Here is a 19,426-nt window from a genome sequence, read left to right as displayed (position 1 = left end):
GGCACCTATACATGTTATAGACATCGGACAGTTTAACCATTGCAAAATAGCTTGTACACAATAGCGCAAATTTGTAAATGTGCCAAAGCTGTTTTTAAGGATACAAAGCTCCTCAAAACTCGTTTCTGAACATGTTGAACGAGGATATTCTCTTAATTGACAAACAAGAAGTGTTTTTTTATCAAAGCCATTACTACAATTCTATCTATAAAAGCTTCATCTGATCCAACACTTGCCTATGCTTGACTTTAAAGATTTTTTGGGGGATGCTGAGATATAAAGTGACAAATTAGTGACACTTACGATGTCTTGTCAGGATGGCCGAGTGGTCTAAGGCGCTGCGTTCAGGTCGCAGTCTGGTTCTCCAGGCGTGGGTTCGAATCCCACTTCTGACAAATGGTATATTTTTAATGGCACCTATACATGTTATAGACATCGGACAGTTTAACCATTGCAAAATAGCTTGTACACAATAGCGCAAATTTGTAAATGTGCCAAAGCTGTTTTTAAGGATACAAAGCTCCTCAAAACTCGTTTCTGAACATGTTGAACGAGGATATTCTCTTAATTGACAAACAAGAAGTGTTTTTTTATCAAAGCCATTACTACAATTCTATCTATAAAAGCTTCATCTGATCCAACACTTGCCTATGCTTGACTTTAAAGATTTTTTGGGGGATGCTGAGATATAAAGTGACAAATTAGTGACACTTACGATGTCTTGTCAGGATGGCCGAGTGGTCTAAGGCGCTGCGTTCAGGTCGCAGTCTGGTTCTCCAGGCGTGGGTTCGAATCCCACTTCTGACAAATGGTATATTTTTAATGGCACCTATACATGTTATAGACATCGGACAGTTTAACCATTGCAAAATAGCTTGTACACAATAGCGCAAATTTGTAAATGTGCCAAAGCTGTTTTTAAGGATACAAAGCTCCTCAAAACTCGTTTCTGAACATGTTGAACGAGGATATTCTCTTAATTGACAAACAAGAAGTGTTTTTTTATCAAAGCCATTACTACAATTCTATCTATAAAAGCTTCATCTGATCCAACACTTGCCTATGCTTGACTTTAAAGATTTTTTGGGGGATGCTGAGATATAAAGTGACAAATTAGTGACACTTACGATGTCTTGTCAGGATGGCCGAGTGGTCTAAGGCGCTGCGTTCAGGTCGCAGTCTGGTTCTCCAGGCGTGGGTTCGAATCCCACTTCTGACAAATGGTATATTTTTAATGGCACCTATACATGTTATAGACATCGGACAGTTTAACCATTGCAAAATAGCTTGTACACAATAGCGCAAATTTGTAAATGTGCCAAAGCTGTTTTTAAGGATACAAAGCTCCTCAAAACTCGTTTCTGAACATGTTGAACGAGGATATTCTCTTAATTGACAAACAAGAAGTGTTTTTTTATCAAAGCCATTACTACAATTCTATCTATAAAAGCTTCATCTGATCCAACACTTGCCTATGCTTGACTTTAAAGATTTTTTGGGGGATGCTGAGATATAAAGTGACAAATTAGTGACACTTACGATGTCTTGTCAGGATGGCCGAGTGGTCTAAGGCGCTGCGTTCAGGTCGCAGTCTGGTTCTCCAGGCGTGGGTTCGAATCCCACTTCTGACAAATGGTATATTTTTAATGGCACCTATACATGTTATAGACATCGGACAGTTTAACCATTGCAAAATAGCTTGTACACAATAGCGCAAATTTGTAAATGTGCCAAAGCTGTTTTTAAGGATACAAAGCTCCTCAAAACTCGTTTCTGAACATGTTGAACGAGGATATTCTCTTAATTGACAAACAAGAAGTGTTTTTTTATCAAAGCCATTACTACAATTCTATCTATAAAAGCTTCATCTGATCCAACACTTGCCTATGCTTGACTTTAAAGATTTTTTGGGGGATGCTGAGATATAAAGTGACAAATTAGTGACACTTACGATGTCTTGTCAGGATGGCCGAGTGGTCTAAGGCGCTGCGTTCAGGTCGCAGTCTGGTTCTCCAGGCGTGGGTTCGAATCCCACTTCTGACAAATGGTATATTTTTAATGGCACCTATACATGTTATAGACATCGGACAGTTTAACCATTGCAAAATAGCTTGTACACAATAGCGCAAATTTGTAAATGTGCCAAAGCTGTTTTTAAGGATACAAAGCTCCTCAAAACTCGTTTCTGAACATGTTGAACGAGGATATTCTCTTAATTGACAAACAAGAAGTGTTTTTTTATCAAAGCCATTACTACAATTCTATCTATAAAAGCTTCATCTGATCCAACACTTGCCTATGCTTGACTTTAAAGATTTTTTGGGGGATGCTGAGATATAAAGTGACAAATTAGTGACACTTACGATGTCTTGTCAGGATGGCCGAGTGGTCTAAGGCGCTGCGTTCAGGTCGCAGTCTGGTTCTCCAGGCGTGGGTTCGAATCCCACTTCTGACAAATGGTATATTTTTAATGGCACCTATACATGTTATAGACATCGGACAGTTTAACCATTGCAAAATAGCTTGTACACAATAGCGCAAATTTGTAAATGTGCCAAAGCTGTTTTTAAGGATACAAAGCTCCTCAAAACTCGTTTCTGAACATGTTGAACGAGGATATTCTCTTAATTGACAAACAAGAAGTGTTTTTTTATCAAAGCCATTACTACAATTCTATCTATAAAAGCTTCATCTGATCCAACACTTGCCTATGCTTGACTTTAAAGATTTTTTGGGGGATGCTGAGATATAAAGTGACAAATTAGTGACACTTACGATGTCTTGTCAGGATGGCCGAGTGGTCTAAGGCGCTGCGTTCAGGTCGCAGTCTGGTTCTCCAGGCGTGGGTTCGAATCCCACTTCTGACAAATGGTATATTTTTAATGGCACCTATACATGTTATAGACATCGGACAGTTTAACCATTGCAAAATAGCTTGTACACAATAGCGCAAATTTGTAAATGTGCCAAAGCTGTTTTTAAGGATACAAAGCTCCTCAAAACTCGTTTCTGAACATGTTGAACGAGGATATTCTCTTAATTGACAAACAAGAAGTGTTTTTTTATCAAAGCCATTACTACAATTCTATCTATAAAAGCTTCATCTGATCCAACACTTGCCTATGCTTGACTTTAAAGATTTTTTGGGGGATGCTGAGATATAAAGTGACAAATTAGTGACACTTACGATGTCTTGTCAGGATGGCCGAGTGGTCTAAGGCGCTGCGTTCAGGTCGCAGTCTGGTTCTCCAGGCGTGGGTTCGAATCCCACTTCTGACAAATGGTATATTTTTAATGGCACCTATACATGTTATAGACATCGGACAGTTTAACCATTGCAAAATAGCTTGTACACAATAGCGCAAATTTGTAAATGTGCCAAAGCTGTTTTTAAGGATACAAAGCTCCTCAAAACTCGTTTCTGAACATGTTGAACGAGGATATTCTCTTAATTGACAAACAAGAAGTGTTTTTTTATCAAAGCCATTACTACAATTCTATCTATAAAAGCTTCATCTGATCCAACACTTGCCTATGCTTGACTTTAAAGATTTTTTGGGGGATGCTGAGATATAAAGTGACAAATTAGTGACACTTACGATGTCTTGTCAGGATGGCCGAGTGGTCTAAGGCGCTGCGTTCAGGTCGCAGTCTGGTTCTCCAGGCGTGGGTTCGAATCCCACTTCTGACAAATGGTATATTTTTAATGGCACCTATACATGTTATAGACATCGGACAGTTTAACCATTGCAAAATAGCTTGTACACAATAGCGCAAATTTGTAAATGTGCCAAAGCTGTTTTTAAGGATACAAAGCTCCTCAAAACTCGTTTCTGAACATGTTGAACGAGGATATTCTCTTAATTGACAAACAAGAAGTGTTTTTTTATCAAAGCCATTACTACAATTCTATCTATAAAAGCTTCATCTGATCCAACACTTGCCTATGCTTGACTTTAAAGATTTTTTGGGGGATGCTGAGATATAAAGTGACAAATTAGTGACACTTACGATGTCTTGTCAGGATGGCCGAGTGGTCTAAGGCGCTGCGTTCAGGTCGCAGTCTGGTTCTCCAGGCGTGGGTTCGAATCCCACTTCTGACAAATGGTATATTTTTAATGGCACCTATACATGTTATAGACATCGGACAGTTTAACCATTGCAAAATAGCTTGTACACAATAGCGCAAATTTGTAAATGTGCCAAAGCTGTTTTTAAGGATACAAAGCTCCTCAAAACTCGTTTCTGAACATGTTGAACGAGGATATTCTCTTAATTGACAAACAAGAAGTGTTTTTTTATCAAAGCCATTACTACAATTCTATCTATAAAAGCTTCATCTGATCCAACACTTGCCTATGCTTGACTTTAAAGATTTTTTGGGGGATGCTGAGATATAAAGTGACAAATTAGTGACACTTACGATGTCTTGTCAGGATGGCCGAGTGGTCTAAGGCGCTGCGTTCAGGTCGCAGTCTGGTTCTCCAGGCGTGGGTTCGAATCCCACTTCTGACAAATGGTATATTTTTAATGGCACCTATACATGTTATAGACATCGGACAGTTTAACCATTGCAAAATAGCTTGTACACAATAGCGCAAATTTGTAAATGTGCCAAAGCTGTTTTTAAGGATACAAAGCTCCTCAAAACTCGTTTCTGAACATGTTGAACGAGGATATTCTCTTAATTGACAAACAAGAAGTGTTTTTTTATCAAAGCCATTACTACAATTCTATCTATAAAAGCTTCATCTGATCCAACACTTGCCTATGCTTGACTTTAAAGATTTTTTGGGGGATGCTGAGATATAAAGTGACAAATTAGTGACACTTACGATGTCTTGTCAGGATGGCCGAGTGGTCTAAGGCGCTGCGTTCAGGTCGCAGTCTGGTTCTCCAGGCGTGGGTTCGAATCCCACTTCTGACAAATGGTATATTTTTAATGGCACCTATACATGTTATAGACATCGGACAGTTTAACCATTGCAAAATAGCTTGTACACAATAGCGCAAATTTGTAAATGTGCCAAAGCTGTTTTTAAGGATACAAAGCTCCTCAAAACTCGTTTCTGAACATGTTGAACGAGGATATTCTCTTAATTGACAAACAAGAAGTGTTTTTTTATCAAAGCCATTACTACAATTCTATCTATAAAAGCTTCATCTGATCCAACACTTGCCTATGCTTGACTTTAAAGATTTTTTGGGGGATGCTGAGATATAAAGTGACAAATTAGTGACACTTACGATGTCTTGTCAGGATGGCCGAGTGGTCTAAGGCGCTGCGTTCAGGTCGCAGTCTGGTTCTCCAGGCGTGGGTTCGAATCCCACTTCTGACAAATGGTATATTTTTAATGGCACCTATACATGTTATAGACATCGGACAGTTTAACCATTGCAAAATAGCTTGTACACAATAGCGCAAATTTGTAAATGTGCCAAAGCTGTTTTTAAGGATACAAAGCTCCTCAAAACTCGTTTCTGAACATGTTGAACGAGGATATTCTCTTAATTGACAAACAAGAAGTGTTTTTTTATCAAAGCCATTACTACAATTCTATCTATAAAAGCTTCATCTGATCCAACACTTGCCTATGCTTGACTTTAAAGATTTTTTGGGGGATGCTGAGATATAAAGTGACAAATTAGTGACACTTACGATGTCTTGTCAGGATGGCCGAGTGGTCTAAGGCGCTGCGTTCAGGTCGCAGTCTGGTTCTCCAGGCGTGGGTTCGAATCCCACTTCTGACAAATGGTATATTTTTAATGGCACCTATACATGTTATAGACATCGGACAGTTTAACCATTGCAAAATAGCTTGTACACAATAGCGCAAATTTGTAAATGTGCCAAAGCTGTTTTTAAGGATACAAAGCTCCTCAAAACTCGTTTCTGAACATGTTGAACGAGGATATTCTCTTAATTGACAAACAAGAAGTGTTTTTTTATCAAAGCCATTACTACAATTCTATCTATAAAAGCTTCATCTGATCCAACACTTGCCTATGCTTGACTTTAAAGATTTTTTGGGGGATGCTGAGATATAAAGTGACAAATTAGTGACACTTACGATGTCTTGTCAGGATGGCCGAGTGGTCTAAGGCGCTGCGTTCAGGTCGCAGTCTGGTTCTCCAGGCGTGGGTTCGAATCCCACTTCTGACAAATGGTATATTTTTAATGGCACCTATACATGTTATAGACATCGGACAGTTTAACCATTGCAAAATAGCTTGTACACAATAGCGCAAATTTGTAAATGTGCCAAAGCTGTTTTTAAGGATACAAAGCTCCTCAAAACTCGTTTCTGAACATGTTGAACGAGGATATTCTCTTAATTGACAAACAAGAAGTGTTTTTTTATCAAAGCCATTACTACAATTCTATCTATAAAAGCTTCATCTGATCCAACACTTGCCTATGCTTGACTTTAAAGATTTTTTGGGGGATGCTGAGATATAAAGTGACAAATTAGTGACACTTACGATGTCTTGTCAGGATGGCCGAGTGGTCTAAGGCGCTGCGTTCAGGTCGCAGTCTGGTTCTCCAGGCGTGGGTTCGAATCCCACTTCTGACAAATGGTATATTTTTAATGGCACCTATACATGTTATAGACATCGGACAGTTTAACCATTGCAAAATAGCTTGTACACAATAGCGCAAATTTGTAAATGTGCCAAAGCTGTTTTTAAGGATACAAAGCTCCTCAAAACTCGTTTCTGAACATGTTGAACGAGGATATTCTCTTAATTGACAAACAAGAAGTGTTTTTATCAAAGCCATTACTACAATTCTATCTATAAAAGCTTCATCTGATCCAACACTTGCCTATGCTTGACTTTAAAGATTTTTTGGGGGATGCTGAGATATAAAGTGACAAATTAGTGACACTTACGATGTCTTGTCAGGATGGCCGAGTGGTCTAAGGCGCTGCGTTCAGGTCGCAGTCTGGTTCTCCAGGCGTGGGTTCGAATCCCACTTCTGACAAATGGTATATTTTTAATGGCACCTATACATGTTATAGACATCGGACAGTTTAACCATTGCAAAATAGCTTGTACACAATAGCGCAAATTTGTAAATGTGCCAAAGCTGTTTTTAAGGATACAAAGCTCCTCAAAACTCGTTTCTGAACATGTTGAACGAGGATATTCTCTTAATTGACAAACAAGAAGTGTTTTTATCAAAGCCATTACTACAATTCTATCTATAAAAGCTTCATCTGATCCAACACTTGCCTATGCTTGACTTTAAAGATTTTTTGGGGGATGCTGAGATATAAAGTGACAAATTAGTGACACTTACGATGTCTTGTCAGGATGGCCGAGTGGTCTAAGGCGCTGCGTTCAGGTCGCAGTCTGGTTCTCCAGGCGTGGGTTCGAATCCCACTTCTGACAAATGGTATATTTTTAATGGCACCTATACATGTTATAGACATCGGACAGTTTAACCATTGCAAAATAGCTTGTACACAATAGCGCAAATTTGTAAATGTGCCAAAGCTGTTTTTAAGGATACAAAGCTCCTCAAAACTCGTTTCTGAACATGTTGAACGAGGATATTCTCTTAATTGACAAACAAGAAGTGTTTTTATCAAAGCCATTACTACAATTCTATCTATAAAAGCTTCATCTGATCCAACACTTGCCTATGCTTGACTTTAAAGATTTTTTGGGGGATGCTGAGATATAAAGTGACAAATTAGTGACACTTACGATGTCTTGTCAGGATGGCCGAGTGGTCTAAGGCGCTGCGTTCAGGTCGCAGTCTGGTTCTCCAGGCGTGGGTTCGAATCCCACTTCTGACAAATGGTATATTTTTAATGGCACCTATACATGTTATAGACATCGGACAGTTTAACCATTGCAAAATAGCTTGTACACAATAGCGCAAATTTGTAAATGTGCCAAAGCTGTTTTTAAGGATACAAAGCTCCTCAAAACTCGTTTCTGAACATGTTGAACGAGGATATTCTCTTAATTGACAAACAAGAAGTGTTTTTATCAAAGCCATTACTACAATTCTATCTATAAAAGCTTCATCTGATCCAACACTTGCCTATGCTTGACTTTAAAGATTTTTTGGGGGATGCTGAGATATAAAGTGACAAATTAGTGACACTTACGATGTCTTGTCAGGATGGCCGAGTGGTCTAAGGCGCTGCGTTCAGGTCGCAGTCTGGTTCTCCAGGCGTGGGTTCGAATCCCACTTCTGACAAATGGTATATTTTTAATGGCACCTATACATGTTATAGACATCGGACAGTTTAACCATTGCAAAATAGCTTGTACACAATAGCGCAAATTTGTAAATGTGCCAAAGCTGTTTTTAAGGATACAAAGCTCCTCAAAACTCGTTTCTGAACATGTTGAACGAGGATATTCTCTTAATTGACAAACAAGAAGTGTTTTTTATCAAAGCCATTACTACAATTCTATCTATAAAAGCTTCATCTGATCCAACACTTGCCTATGCTTGACTTTAAAGATTTTTTGGGGGATGCTGAGATATAAAGTGACAAATTAGTGACACTTACGATGTCTTGTCAGGATGGCCGAGTGGTCTAAGGCGCTGCGTTCAGGTCGCAGTCTGGTTCTCCAGGCGTGGGTTCGAATCCCACTTCTGACAAATGGTATATTTTTAATGGCACCTATACATGTTATAGACATCGGACAGTTTAACCATTGCAAAATAGCTTGTACACAATAGCGCAAATTTGTAAATGTGCCAAAGCTGTTTTTAAGGATACAAAGCTCCTCAAAACTCGTTTCTGAACATGTTGAACGAGGATATTCTCTTAATTGACAAACAAGAAGTGTTTTTATCAAAGCCATTACTACAATTCTATCTATAAAAGCTTCATCTGATCCAACACTTGCCTATGCTTGACTTTAAAGATTTTTTGGGGGATGCTGAGATATAAAGTGACAAATTAGTGACACTTACGATGTCTTGTCAGGATGGCCGAGTGGTCTAAGGCGCTGCGTTCAGGTCGCAGTCTGGTTCTCCAGGCGTGGGTTCGAATCCCACTTCTGACAAATGGTATATTTTTAATGGCACCTATACATGTTATAGACATCGGACAGTTTAACCATTGCAAAATAGCTTGTACACAATAGCGCAAATTTGTAAATGTGCCAAAGCTGTTTTTAAGGATACAAAGCTCCTCAAAACTCGTTTCTGAACATGTTGAACGAGGATATTCTCTTAATTGACAAACAAGAAGTGTTTTTATCAAAGCCATTACTACAATTCTATCTATAAAAGCTTCATCTGATCCAACACTTGCCTATGCTTGACTTTAAAGATTTTTTGGGGGATGCTGAGATATAAAGTGACAAATTAGTGACACTTACGATGTCTTGTCAGGATGGCCGAGTGGTCTAAGGCGCTGCGTTCAGGTCGCAGTCTGGTTCTCCAGGCGTGGGTTCGAATCCCACTTCTGACAAATGGTATATTTTTAATGGCACCTATACATGTTATAGACATCGGACAGTTTAACCATTGCAAAATAGCTTGTACACAATAGCGCAAATTTGTAAATGTGCCAAAGCTGTTTTTAAGGATACAAAGCTCCTCAAAACTCGTTTCTGAACATGTTGAACGAGGATATTCTCTTAATTGACAAACAAGAAGTGTTTTTTATCAAAGCCATTACTACAATTCTATCTATAAAAGCTTCATCTGATCCAACACTTGCCTATGCTTGACTTTAAAGATTTTTTGGGGGATGCTGAGATATAAAGTGACAAATTAGTGACACTTACGATGTCTTGTCAGGATGGCCGAGTGGTCTAAGGCGCTGCGTTCAGGTCGCAGTCTGGTTCTCCAGGCGTGGGTTCGAATCCCACTTCTGACAAATGGTATATTTTTAATGGCACCTATACATGTTATAGACATCGGACAGTTTAACCATTGCAAAATAGCTTGTACACAATAGCGCAAATTTGTAAATGTGCCAAAGCTGTTTTTAAGGATACAAAGCTCCTCAAAACTCGTTTCTGAACATGTTGAACGAGGATATTCTCTTAATTGACAAACAAGAAGTGTTTTTATCAAAGCCATTACTACAATTCTATCTATAAAAGCTTCATCTGATCCAACACTTGCCTATGCTTGACTTTAAAGATTTTTTGGGGGATGCTGAGATATAAAGTGACAAATTAGTGACACTTACGATGTCTTGTCAGGATGGCCGAGTGGTCTAAGGCGCTGCGTTCAGGTCGCAGTCTGGTTCTCCAGGCGTGGGTTCGAATCCCACTTCTGACAAATGGTATATTTTTAATGGCACCTATACATGTTATAGACATCGGACAGTTTAACCATTGCAAAATAGCTTGTACACAATAGCGCAAATTTGTAAATGTGCCAAAGCTGTTTTTAAGGATACAAAGCTCCTCAAAACTCGTTTCTGAACATGTTGAACGAGGATATTCTCTTAATTGACAAACAAGAAGTGTTTTTATCAAAGCCATTACTACAATTCTATCTATAAAAGCTTCATCTGATCCAACACTTGCCTATGCTTGACTTTAAAGATTTTTTGGGGGATGCTGAGATATAAAGTGACAAATTAGTGACACTTACGATGTCTTGTCAGGATGGCCGAGTGGTCTAAGGCGCTGCGTTCAGGTCGCAGTCTGGTTCTCCAGGCGTGGGTTCGAATCCCACTTCTGACAAATGGTATATTTTTAATGGCACCTATACATGTTATAGACATCGGACAGTTTAACCATTGCAAAATAGCTTGTACACAATAGCGCAAATTTGTAAATGTGCCAAAGCTGTTTTTAAGGATACAAAGCTCCTCAAAACTCGTTTCTGAACATGTTGAACGAGGATATTCTCTTAATTGACAAACAAGAAGTGTTTTTATCAAAGCCATTACTACAATTCTATCTATAAAAGCTTCATCTGATCCAACACTTGCCTATGCTTGACTTTAAAGATTTTTTGGGGGATGCTGAGATATAAAGTGACAAATTAGTGACACTTACGATGTCTTGTCAGGATGGCCGAGTGGTCTAAGGCGCTGCGTTCAGGTCGCAGTCTGGTTCTCCAGGCGTGGGTTCGAATCCCACTTCTGACAAATGGTATATTTTTAATGGCACCTATACATGTTATAGACATCGGACAGTTTAACCATTGCAAAATAGCTTGTACACAATAGCGCAAATTTGTAAATGTGCCAAAGCTGTTTTTAAGGATACAAAGCTCCTCAAAACTCGTTTCTGAACATGTTGAACGAGGATATTCTCTTAATTGACAAACAAGAAGTGTTTTTTTATCAAAGCCATTACTACAATTCTATCTATAAAAGCTTCATCTGATCCAACACTTGCCTATGCTTGACTTTAAAGATTTTTTGGGGGATGCTGAGATATAAAGTGACAAATTAGTGACACTTACGATGTCTTGTCAGGATGGCCGAGTGGTCTAAGGCGCTGCGTTCAGGTCGCAGTCTGGTTCTCCAGGCGTGGGTTCGAATCCCACTTCTGACAAATGGTATATTTTTAATGGCACCTATACATGTTATAGACATCGGACAGTTTAACCATTGCAAAATAGCTTGTACACAATAGCGCAAATTTGTAAATGTGCCAAAGCTGTTTTTAAGGATACAAAGCTCCTCAAAACTCGTTTCTGAACATGTTGAACGAGGATATTCTCTTAATTGACAAACAAGAAGTGTTTTTATCAAAGCCATTACTACAATTCTATCTATAAAAGCTTCATCTGATCCAACACTTGCCTATGCTTGACTTTAAAGATTTGTTGGGGGATGCTGAGATATAAAGTGACAAATTAGTGACACTTACGATGTCTTGTCAGGATGGCCGAGTGGTCTAAGGCGCTGCGTTCAGGTCGCAGTCTGGTTCTCCAGGCGTGGGTTCGAATCCCACTTCTGACAAATGGTATATTTTTAATGGCACCTATACATGTTATAGACATCGGACAGTTTAACCATTGCAAAATAGCTTGTACACAATAGCGCAAATTTGTAAATGTGCCAAAGCTGTTTTTAAGGATACAAAGCTCCTCAAAACTCGTTTCTGAACATGTTGAACGAGGATATTCTCTTAATTGACAAACAAGAAGTGTTTTTATCAAAGCCATTACTACAATTCTATCTATAAAAGCTTCATCCGATCCAACACTTGCCTATGCTTGACTTTAAAGATTTTTTGGGGGGTGCTGAGATATAAAGTGACAAATTAGTGACACGTACGATGTCTTGTCAGGATGGCCGAGTGGTCTAAGGCGCTGCGTTCAGGTCGCAGTCTGGTTCTCCAGGCGTGGGTTCGAATCCCACTTCTGACAAATGGTATATTTTTAATGGCACCTATACATGTTATAGACATCGGACAGTTTAACCATTGCAAAATAGCTTGTACACAATAGCGCAAATTTGTAAATGTGCCAAAGCTGTTTTTAAGGATACAAAGCTCCTCAAAACTCGTTTCTGAACATGTTGAACGAGGATATTCTCTTAATTGACAAACAAGAAGTGTTTTTTTATCAAAGCCATTACTACAATTCTATCTATAAAAGCTTCATCTGATCCAACACTTGCCTATGCTTGACTTTAAAGATTTTTTGGGGGATGCTGAGATATAAAGTGACAAATTAGTGACACTTACGATGTCTTGTCAGGATGGCCGAGTGGTCTAAGGCGCTGCGTTCAGGTCGCAGTCTGGTTCTCCAGGCGTGGGTTCGAATCCCACTTCTGACAAATGGTATATTTTTAATGGCACCTATACATGTTATAGACATCGGACAGTTTAACCATTGCAAAATAGCTTGTACACAATAGCGCAAATTTGTAAATGTGCCAAAGCTGTTTTTAAGGATACAAAGCTCCTCAAAACTCGTTTCTGAACATGTTGAACGAGGATATTCTCTTAATTGACAAACAAGAAGTGTTTTTTATCAAAGCCATTACTACAATTCTATCTATAAAAGCTTCATCTGATCCAACACTTGCCTATGCTTGACTTTAAAGATTTTTTGGGGGATGCTGAGATATAAAGTGACAAATTAGTGACACTTACGATGTCTTGTCAGGATGGCCGAGTGGTCTAAGGCGCTGCGTTCAGGTCGCAGTCTGGTTCTCCAGGCGTGGGTTCGAATCCCACTTCTGACAAATGGTATATTTTTAATGGCACCTATACATGTTATAGACATCGGACAGTTTAACCATTGCAAAATAGCTTGTAACAATAGCGCAAATTTGTAAATGTGCCAAAGCTGTTTTTAAGGATACAAAGCTCCTCAAAACTCGTTTCTGAACATGTTGAACGAGGATATTCTCTTAATTGACAAACAAGAAGTGTTTTTATCAAAGCCATTACTACAATTCTATCTATAAAAGCTTCATCTGATCCAACACTTGCCTATGCTTGACTTTAAAGATTTTTTGGGGGATGCTGAGATATAAAGTGACAAATTAGTGACACTTACGATGTCTTGTCAGGATGGCCGAGTGGTCTAAGGCGCTGCGTTCAGGTCGCAGTCTGGTTCTCCAGGCGTGGGTTCGAATCCCACTTCTGACAAATGGTATATTTTTAATGGCACCTATACATGTTATAGACATCGGACAGTTTAACCATTGCAAAATAGCTTGTACACAATAGCGCAAATTTGTAAATGTGCCAAAGCTGTTTTTAAGGATACAAAGCTCCTCAAAACTCGTTTCTGAACATGTTGAACGAGGATATTCTCTTAATTGACAAACAAGAAGTGTTTTTTATCAAAGCCATTACTACAATTCTATCTATAAAAGCTTCATCTGATCCAACACTTGCCTATGCTTGACTTTAAAGATTTTTTGGGGGATGCTGAGATATAAAGTGACAAATTAGTGACACTTACGATGTCTTGTCAGGATGGCCGAGTGGTCTAAGGCGCTGCGTTCAGGTCGCAGTCTGGTTCTCCAGGCGTGGGTTCGAATCCCACTTCTGACAAATGGTATATTTTTAATGGCACCTATACATGTTATAGACATCGGACAGTTTAACCATTGCAAAATAGCTTGTACACAATAGCGCAAATTTGTAAATGTGCCAAAGCTGTTTTTAAGGATACAAAGCTCCTCAAAACTCGTTTCTGAACATGTTGAACGAGGATATTCTCTTAATTGACAAACAAGAAGTGTTTTTTTATCAAAGCCATTACTACAATTCTATCTATAAAAGCTTCATCTGATCCAACACTTGCCTATGCTTGACTTTAAAGATTTTTTGGGGGATGCTGAGATATAAAGTGACAAATTAGTGACACTTACGATGTCTTGTCAGGATGGCCGAGTGGTCTAAGGCGCTGCGTTCAGGTCGCAGTCTGGTTCTCCAGGCGTGGGTTCGAATCCCACTTCTGACAAATGGTATATTTTTAATGGCACCTATACATGTTATAGACATCGGACAGTTTAACCATTGCAAAATAGCTTGTACACAATAGCGCAAATTTGTAAATGTGCCAAAGCTGTTTTTAAGGATACAAAGCTCCTCAAAACTCGTTTCTGAACATGTTGAACGAGGATATTCTCTTAATTGACAAACAAGAAGTGTTTTTTTATCAAAGCCATTACTACAATTCTATCTATAAAAGCTTCATCTGATCCAACACTTGCCTATGCTTGACTTTAAAGATTTTTTGGGGGATGCTGAGATATAAAGTGACAAATTAGTGACACTTACGATGTCTTGTCAGGATGGCCGAGTGGTCTAAGGCGCTGCGTTCAGGTCGCAGTCTGGTTCTCCAGGCGTGGGTTCGAATCCCACTTCTGACAAATGGTATATTTTTAATGGCACCTATACATGTTATAGACATCGGACAGTTTAACCATTGCAAAATAGCTTGTACACAATAGCGCAAATTTGTAAATGTGCCAAAGCTGTTTTTAAGGATACAAAGCTCCTCAAAACTCGTTTCTGAACATGTTGAACGAGGATATTCTCTTAATTGACAAACAAGAAGTGTTTTTTTATCAAAGCCATTACTACAATTCTATCTATAAAAGCTTCATCTGATCCAACACTTGCCTATGCTTGACTTTAAAGATTTTTTGGGGGATGCTGAGATATAAAGTGACAAATTAGTGACACTTACGATGTCTTGTCAGGATGGCCGAGTGGTCTAAGGCGCTGCGTTCAGGTCGCAGTCTGGTTCTCCAGGCGTGGGTTCGAATCCCACTTCTGACAAATGGTATATTTTTAATGGCACCTATACATGTTATAGACATCGGACAGTTTAACCATTGCAAAATAGCTTGTACACAATAGCGCAAATTTGTAAATGTGCCAAAGCTGTTTTTAAGGATACAAAGCTCCTCAAAACTCGTTTCTGAACATGTTGAACGAGGATATTCTCTTAATTGACAAACAAGAAGTGTTTTTTATCAAAGCCATTACTACAATTCTATCTATAAAAGCTTCATCTGATCCAACACTTGCCTATGCTTGACTTTAAAGATTTTTTGGGGGATGCTGAGATATAAAGTGACAAATTAGTGACACTTACGATGTCTTGTCAGGATGGCCGAGTGGTCTAAGGCGCTGCGTTCAGGTCGCAGTCTGGTTCTCCAGGCGTGGGTTCGAATCCCACTTCTGACAAATGGTATATTTTTAATGGCACCTATACATGTTATAGACATCGGACAGTTTAACCATTGCAAAATAGCTTGTACACAATAGCGCAAATTTGTAAATGTGCCAAAGCTGTTTTTAAGGATACAAAGCTCCTCAAAACTCGTTTCTGAACATGTTGAACGAGGATATTCTCTTAATTGACAAACAAGAAGTGTTTTTTTATCAAAGCCATTACTACAATTCTATCTATAAAAGCTTCATCTGATCCAACACTTGCCTATGCTTGACTTTAAAGATTTTTTGGGGGATGCTGAGATATAAAGTGACAAATTAGTGACACTTACGATGTCTTGTCAGGATGGCCGAGTGGTCTAAGGCGCTGCGTTCAGGTCGCAGTCTGGTTCTCCAGGCGTGGGTTCGAATCCCACTTCTGACAAATGGTATATTTTTAATGGCACCTATACATGTTATAGACATCGGACAGTTTAACCATTGCAAAATAGCTTGTACACAATAGCGCAAATTTGTAAATGTGCCAAAGCTGTTTTTAAGGATACAAAGCTCCTCAAAACTCGTTTCTGAACATGTTGAACGAGGATATTCTCTTAATTGACAAACAAGAAGTGTTTTTATCAAAGCCATTACTACAATTCTATCTATAAAAGCTTCATCTGATCCAACACTTGCCTATGCTTGACTTTAAAGATTTTTTGGGGGATGCTGAGATATAAAGTGACAAATTAGTGACACTTACGATGTCTTGTCAGGATGGCCGAGTGGTCTAAGGCGCTGCGTTCAGGTCGCAGTCTGGTTCTCCAGGCGTGGGTTCGAATCCCACTTCTGACAAATGGTATATTTTTAATGGCACCTATACATGTTATAGACATCGGACAGTTTAACCATTGCAAAATAGCTTGTACACAATAGCGCAAATTTGTAAATGTGCCAAAGCTGTTTTTAAGGATACAAAGCTCCTCAAAAACTCGTTTCTGAACATGTTGAACGAGGATATTCTCTTAATTGACAAACAAGAAGTGTTTTTTATCAAAGCCATTACTACAATTCTATCTATAAAAGCTTCATCTGATCCAACACTTGCCTATGCTTGACTTTAAAGATTTTTTGGGGGATGCTGAGATATAAAGTGACAAATTAGTGACACTTACGATGTCTTGTCAGGATGGCCGAGTGGTCTAAGGCGCTGCGTTCAGGTCGCAGTCTGGTTCTCCAGGCGTGGGTTCGAATCCCACTTCTGACAAATGGTATATTTTTAATGGCACCTATACATGTTATAGACATCGGACAGTTTAACCATTGCAAAATAGCTTGTACACAATAGCGCAAATTTGTAATGTGCCAAAGCTGTTTTTAAGGATACAAAGCTCCTCAAAACTCGTTTCTGAACATGTTGAACGAGGATATTCTCTTAATTGACAAACAAGAAGTGTTTTTATCAAAGCCATTACTACAATTCTATCTATAAAAGCTTCATCTGATCCAACACTTGCCTATGCTTGACTTTAAAGATTTTTTGGGGGATGCTGAGATATAAAGTGACAAATTAGTGACACTTACGATGTCTTGTCAGGATGGCCGAGTGGTCTAAGGCGCTGCGTTCAGGTCGCAGTCTGGTTCTCCAGGCGTGGGTTCGAATCCCACTTCTGACAAATGGTATATTTTTAATGGCACCTATACATGTTATAGACATCGGACAGTTTAACCATTGCAAAATAGCTTGTACACAATAGCGCAAATTTGTAAATGTGCCAAAGCTGTTTTTAAGGATACAAAGCTCCTCAAAACTCGTTTCTGAACATGTTGAACGAGGATATTCTCTTAATTGACAAACAAGAAGTGTTTTTATCAAAGCCATTACTACAATTCTATCTATAAAAGCTTCATCTGATCCAACACTTGCCTATGCTTGACTTTAAAGATTTTTTGGGGGATGCTGAGATATAAAGTGACAAATTAGTGACACTTACGATGTCTTGTCAGGATGGCCGAGTGGTCTAAGGCGCTGCGTTCAGGTCGCAGTCTGGTTCTCCAGGCGTGGGTTCGAATCCCACTTCTGACAAATGGTATATTTTTAATGGCACCTATACATGTTATAGACATCGGACAGTTTAACCATTGCAAAATAGCTTGTACACAATAGCGCAAATTTGTAAATGTGCCAAAGCTTTTTTTAAGGATACAAAGCTCCTCAAAACTCGTTTCTGAATGACAAACAAGAAGTGTTTTATCAAAGCCATTACTACAATTCTATCTATAAAAGCTTCATCTGATCCAACACTTGCCTATGCTTGACTTTAAAGATTTTTTGGGGGATGCTGAGATATAAAGTGACAAATTAGTGACACTTACGATGTCTTGTCAGGATGGCCGAGTGGCAGCGTGGGTTCTCTGACAAATGGTATATTTTTAATGGCACCTATACATGTTATAGACATCGGACAGTTTAACCATTGCAAAATAGCTTGTACACAATAGCGCAAATTTGTAAATGTGCCAAAGCTGTTTTTAAGGATACAAAGCTCCTCAAAACTCGTTTCTGAACATGTTGAACGAGGATATTCTCTTAATTGACAAACAAGATGTGTTTTTATCAAAGCCATTACTACAATTCTATCTATAAAAGCTTCATCTGATCCAACACTTGCCTAGGCTTGACTTTAAGATTTTTGGGGGATGCTGAGATATAAAGTGACAAATTAGTGACACTTACGATGTCTTGTCAGGGATGGCCGAGTGGTCTAAGGCGCTGCGTTCAGGTCGCAGTCTGGTTCTCCAGGCGTGGGTTCGGAATCCCACTTCTGACAAATGGTATATTTTTAATGGCACCTATACATGTTATAGACATCGGACAGTTTAACCATTGCAAAATAGCTTGTACACAATAGCGCAAATTTGTAAATGTGCCAAAGCTGTTTTTAAGGATACAAAGCTCCTCAAAACTCGTTTCTGAACAGTTGAACGAGGATATTCTCTTAATTGACAAACAAGAAGTGTTTTATTCAAAGCCATTACTACAATTCTATCTATAAAAGCTTCATCTGATCCAACCACTTGCCTATGCTTGACTTTAAAGATTTTTGGGGGATGCTGAGATATAAAGTGACAAATTAGTGACACTTACGATGTCTTGTCAGGATGGCCGAGTGGTCTAAGGCGCTGCGTTCAGGTCGCAGTCTGTTCTCCAGGCTGGGTTCGAATCCCACTTCTGACAAATGGTATATTTTTAATGGCACCTATACATGGTATAGACATCGGACAGTTTAACCATTGCAAAATAGCTTGTACAACATAGAGCAAATTTGTAAATGTGCCAAAGCTGTTTTTAGGATACAAAGCTCCTCAAAACTCGTTTCTGAACATGTTGAACGAGGATTTTCTCTTAATTGACAAACAAGAAGTGTTTTATCAAAGCCATTACTACATTCTATCTATAAAAGCTTCATCTGATCCAACACTTGCCTATGCTTGACTTTAAAGATTTTTGGGGATGCTGAGATATCAAGTGACAAATTAGTGACACTTACGATGTCTTGTCAGGATGGCCGAGAGGTCTAGGCGCTGCCGTTCAGGTCGCAGTCTGGTTCTCCAGGCGTGGGTTCGAATTCCCACTTCTGACAAATGGTATAATTTTTAATGGCACCTATACATGTTATAGGACATCGGACAGTTTAACCATTGCCAAAATGCTTTGACAATACCTGTTGAAGGTTCTTATTTAAGCCTATCTAATTCATCTGATCCAACCTTGCTTGAGAAAAATTAGTCCACGCTGCAGGCGCTGCGTTGCGGGCAATGTATTTTAATGGCATATCGTTATACAGAC

At 38.9% G+C, this 19,426-nt stretch overlaps 43 non-coding genes across 43 annotated transcripts; all 43 read left to right on the top strand.

Annotated features, from left to right (window-relative positions):
• The first annotated feature begins 311 nt into the window (after positions 1-311).
• Positions 312-395, top strand: Trnal-cag (transfer RNA leucine (anticodon CAG)). The gene has a single exon. It is a non-coding gene; the product is annotated as a tRNA-Leu (tRNA).
• Positions 396-723: 328 nt separating this feature from the next.
• Positions 724-807, top strand: Trnal-cag (transfer RNA leucine (anticodon CAG)). The gene has a single exon. It is a non-coding gene; the product is annotated as a tRNA-Leu (tRNA).
• Positions 808-1,135: 328 nt separating this feature from the next.
• On the top strand, positions 1,136-1,219 carry Trnal-cag (transfer RNA leucine (anticodon CAG)). Its single transcript has one exon. It is a non-coding gene; the product is annotated as a tRNA-Leu (tRNA).
• A 328-nt stretch (positions 1,220-1,547) lies between these two features.
• Positions 1,548-1,631, top strand: Trnal-cag (transfer RNA leucine (anticodon CAG)). Its single transcript has one exon. It is a non-coding gene; the product is annotated as a tRNA-Leu (tRNA).
• Positions 1,632-1,959: 328 nt separating this feature from the next.
• Trnal-cag (transfer RNA leucine (anticodon CAG)) lies at positions 1,960-2,043 on the top strand. Its single transcript has one exon. It is a non-coding gene; the product is annotated as a tRNA-Leu (tRNA).
• Positions 2,044-2,371: 328 nt separating this feature from the next.
• Trnal-cag (transfer RNA leucine (anticodon CAG)) lies at positions 2,372-2,455 on the top strand. Its single transcript has one exon. It is a non-coding gene; the product is annotated as a tRNA-Leu (tRNA).
• A 328-nt stretch (positions 2,456-2,783) lies between these two features.
• Positions 2,784-2,867, top strand: Trnal-cag (transfer RNA leucine (anticodon CAG)). The gene has a single exon. It is a non-coding gene; the product is annotated as a tRNA-Leu (tRNA).
• Positions 2,868-3,195: 328 nt separating this feature from the next.
• On the top strand, positions 3,196-3,279 carry Trnal-cag (transfer RNA leucine (anticodon CAG)). Its single transcript has one exon. It is a non-coding gene; the product is annotated as a tRNA-Leu (tRNA).
• A 328-nt stretch (positions 3,280-3,607) lies between these two features.
• Trnal-cag (transfer RNA leucine (anticodon CAG)) lies at positions 3,608-3,691 on the top strand. Its single transcript has one exon. It is a non-coding gene; the product is annotated as a tRNA-Leu (tRNA).
• Positions 3,692-4,019: 328 nt separating this feature from the next.
• Positions 4,020-4,103, top strand: Trnal-cag (transfer RNA leucine (anticodon CAG)). The gene has a single exon. It is a non-coding gene; the product is annotated as a tRNA-Leu (tRNA).
• A 328-nt stretch (positions 4,104-4,431) lies between these two features.
• On the top strand, positions 4,432-4,515 carry Trnal-cag (transfer RNA leucine (anticodon CAG)). Its single transcript has one exon. It is a non-coding gene; the product is annotated as a tRNA-Leu (tRNA).
• Positions 4,516-4,843: 328 nt separating this feature from the next.
• Trnal-cag (transfer RNA leucine (anticodon CAG)) lies at positions 4,844-4,927 on the top strand. The gene has a single exon. It is a non-coding gene; the product is annotated as a tRNA-Leu (tRNA).
• Positions 4,928-5,255: 328 nt separating this feature from the next.
• Positions 5,256-5,339, top strand: Trnal-cag (transfer RNA leucine (anticodon CAG)). Its single transcript has one exon. It is a non-coding gene; the product is annotated as a tRNA-Leu (tRNA).
• A 328-nt stretch (positions 5,340-5,667) lies between these two features.
• On the top strand, positions 5,668-5,751 carry Trnal-cag (transfer RNA leucine (anticodon CAG)). The gene has a single exon. It is a non-coding gene; the product is annotated as a tRNA-Leu (tRNA).
• A 328-nt stretch (positions 5,752-6,079) lies between these two features.
• On the top strand, positions 6,080-6,163 carry Trnal-cag (transfer RNA leucine (anticodon CAG)). Its single transcript has one exon. It is a non-coding gene; the product is annotated as a tRNA-Leu (tRNA).
• A 328-nt stretch (positions 6,164-6,491) lies between these two features.
• On the top strand, positions 6,492-6,575 carry Trnal-cag (transfer RNA leucine (anticodon CAG)). The gene has a single exon. It is a non-coding gene; the product is annotated as a tRNA-Leu (tRNA).
• A 326-nt stretch (positions 6,576-6,901) lies between these two features.
• On the top strand, positions 6,902-6,985 carry Trnal-cag (transfer RNA leucine (anticodon CAG)). The gene has a single exon. It is a non-coding gene; the product is annotated as a tRNA-Leu (tRNA).
• A 326-nt stretch (positions 6,986-7,311) lies between these two features.
• On the top strand, positions 7,312-7,395 carry Trnal-cag (transfer RNA leucine (anticodon CAG)). The gene has a single exon. It is a non-coding gene; the product is annotated as a tRNA-Leu (tRNA).
• A 326-nt stretch (positions 7,396-7,721) lies between these two features.
• Positions 7,722-7,805, top strand: Trnal-cag (transfer RNA leucine (anticodon CAG)). The gene has a single exon. It is a non-coding gene; the product is annotated as a tRNA-Leu (tRNA).
• Positions 7,806-8,131: 326 nt separating this feature from the next.
• On the top strand, positions 8,132-8,215 carry Trnal-cag (transfer RNA leucine (anticodon CAG)). The gene has a single exon. It is a non-coding gene; the product is annotated as a tRNA-Leu (tRNA).
• Positions 8,216-8,542: 327 nt separating this feature from the next.
• Positions 8,543-8,626, top strand: Trnal-cag (transfer RNA leucine (anticodon CAG)). Its single transcript has one exon. It is a non-coding gene; the product is annotated as a tRNA-Leu (tRNA).
• Positions 8,627-8,952: 326 nt separating this feature from the next.
• On the top strand, positions 8,953-9,036 carry Trnal-cag (transfer RNA leucine (anticodon CAG)). The gene has a single exon. It is a non-coding gene; the product is annotated as a tRNA-Leu (tRNA).
• A 326-nt stretch (positions 9,037-9,362) lies between these two features.
• Positions 9,363-9,446, top strand: Trnal-cag (transfer RNA leucine (anticodon CAG)). The gene has a single exon. It is a non-coding gene; the product is annotated as a tRNA-Leu (tRNA).
• Positions 9,447-9,773: 327 nt separating this feature from the next.
• Positions 9,774-9,857, top strand: Trnal-cag (transfer RNA leucine (anticodon CAG)). The gene has a single exon. It is a non-coding gene; the product is annotated as a tRNA-Leu (tRNA).
• Positions 9,858-10,183: 326 nt separating this feature from the next.
• On the top strand, positions 10,184-10,267 carry Trnal-cag (transfer RNA leucine (anticodon CAG)). Its single transcript has one exon. It is a non-coding gene; the product is annotated as a tRNA-Leu (tRNA).
• A 326-nt stretch (positions 10,268-10,593) lies between these two features.
• Trnal-cag (transfer RNA leucine (anticodon CAG)) lies at positions 10,594-10,677 on the top strand. Its single transcript has one exon. It is a non-coding gene; the product is annotated as a tRNA-Leu (tRNA).
• A 326-nt stretch (positions 10,678-11,003) lies between these two features.
• Trnal-cag (transfer RNA leucine (anticodon CAG)) lies at positions 11,004-11,087 on the top strand. The gene has a single exon. It is a non-coding gene; the product is annotated as a tRNA-Leu (tRNA).
• A 328-nt stretch (positions 11,088-11,415) lies between these two features.
• Trnal-cag (transfer RNA leucine (anticodon CAG)) lies at positions 11,416-11,499 on the top strand. The gene has a single exon. It is a non-coding gene; the product is annotated as a tRNA-Leu (tRNA).
• Positions 11,500-11,825: 326 nt separating this feature from the next.
• Trnal-cag (transfer RNA leucine (anticodon CAG)) lies at positions 11,826-11,909 on the top strand. Its single transcript has one exon. It is a non-coding gene; the product is annotated as a tRNA-Leu (tRNA).
• Positions 11,910-12,235: 326 nt separating this feature from the next.
• Trnal-cag (transfer RNA leucine (anticodon CAG)) lies at positions 12,236-12,319 on the top strand. The gene has a single exon. It is a non-coding gene; the product is annotated as a tRNA-Leu (tRNA).
• Positions 12,320-12,647: 328 nt separating this feature from the next.
• Positions 12,648-12,731, top strand: Trnal-cag (transfer RNA leucine (anticodon CAG)). Its single transcript has one exon. It is a non-coding gene; the product is annotated as a tRNA-Leu (tRNA).
• A 327-nt stretch (positions 12,732-13,058) lies between these two features.
• Trnal-cag (transfer RNA leucine (anticodon CAG)) lies at positions 13,059-13,142 on the top strand. Its single transcript has one exon. It is a non-coding gene; the product is annotated as a tRNA-Leu (tRNA).
• Positions 13,143-13,467: 325 nt separating this feature from the next.
• Trnal-cag (transfer RNA leucine (anticodon CAG)) lies at positions 13,468-13,551 on the top strand. The gene has a single exon. It is a non-coding gene; the product is annotated as a tRNA-Leu (tRNA).
• Positions 13,552-13,878: 327 nt separating this feature from the next.
• On the top strand, positions 13,879-13,962 carry Trnal-cag (transfer RNA leucine (anticodon CAG)). The gene has a single exon. It is a non-coding gene; the product is annotated as a tRNA-Leu (tRNA).
• A 328-nt stretch (positions 13,963-14,290) lies between these two features.
• Positions 14,291-14,374, top strand: Trnal-cag (transfer RNA leucine (anticodon CAG)). Its single transcript has one exon. It is a non-coding gene; the product is annotated as a tRNA-Leu (tRNA).
• A 328-nt stretch (positions 14,375-14,702) lies between these two features.
• On the top strand, positions 14,703-14,786 carry Trnal-cag (transfer RNA leucine (anticodon CAG)). Its single transcript has one exon. It is a non-coding gene; the product is annotated as a tRNA-Leu (tRNA).
• A 328-nt stretch (positions 14,787-15,114) lies between these two features.
• Trnal-cag (transfer RNA leucine (anticodon CAG)) lies at positions 15,115-15,198 on the top strand. Its single transcript has one exon. It is a non-coding gene; the product is annotated as a tRNA-Leu (tRNA).
• A 327-nt stretch (positions 15,199-15,525) lies between these two features.
• Positions 15,526-15,609, top strand: Trnal-cag (transfer RNA leucine (anticodon CAG)). The gene has a single exon. It is a non-coding gene; the product is annotated as a tRNA-Leu (tRNA).
• Positions 15,610-15,937: 328 nt separating this feature from the next.
• Positions 15,938-16,021, top strand: Trnal-cag (transfer RNA leucine (anticodon CAG)). Its single transcript has one exon. It is a non-coding gene; the product is annotated as a tRNA-Leu (tRNA).
• A 326-nt stretch (positions 16,022-16,347) lies between these two features.
• Positions 16,348-16,431, top strand: Trnal-cag (transfer RNA leucine (anticodon CAG)). Its single transcript has one exon. It is a non-coding gene; the product is annotated as a tRNA-Leu (tRNA).
• Positions 16,432-16,759: 328 nt separating this feature from the next.
• Trnal-cag (transfer RNA leucine (anticodon CAG)) lies at positions 16,760-16,843 on the top strand. Its single transcript has one exon. It is a non-coding gene; the product is annotated as a tRNA-Leu (tRNA).
• Positions 16,844-17,168: 325 nt separating this feature from the next.
• Positions 17,169-17,252, top strand: Trnal-cag (transfer RNA leucine (anticodon CAG)). Its single transcript has one exon. It is a non-coding gene; the product is annotated as a tRNA-Leu (tRNA).
• A 326-nt stretch (positions 17,253-17,578) lies between these two features.
• On the top strand, positions 17,579-17,662 carry Trnal-cag (transfer RNA leucine (anticodon CAG)). Its single transcript has one exon. It is a non-coding gene; the product is annotated as a tRNA-Leu (tRNA).
• Positions 17,663-19,426: the final 1,764 nt, after the last annotated feature.

This window comes from Mytilus galloprovincialis, chromosome 7, assembly GCF_965363235.1.
Source record: "Mytilus galloprovincialis chromosome 7, xbMytGall1.hap1.1, whole genome shotgun sequence".
Lineage (NCBI taxonomy): Eukaryota > Metazoa > Mollusca > Bivalvia > Mytilida > Mytilidae > Mytilus > Mytilus galloprovincialis.
This window is presented reverse-complemented; position numbering and strand designations above follow the sequence as displayed.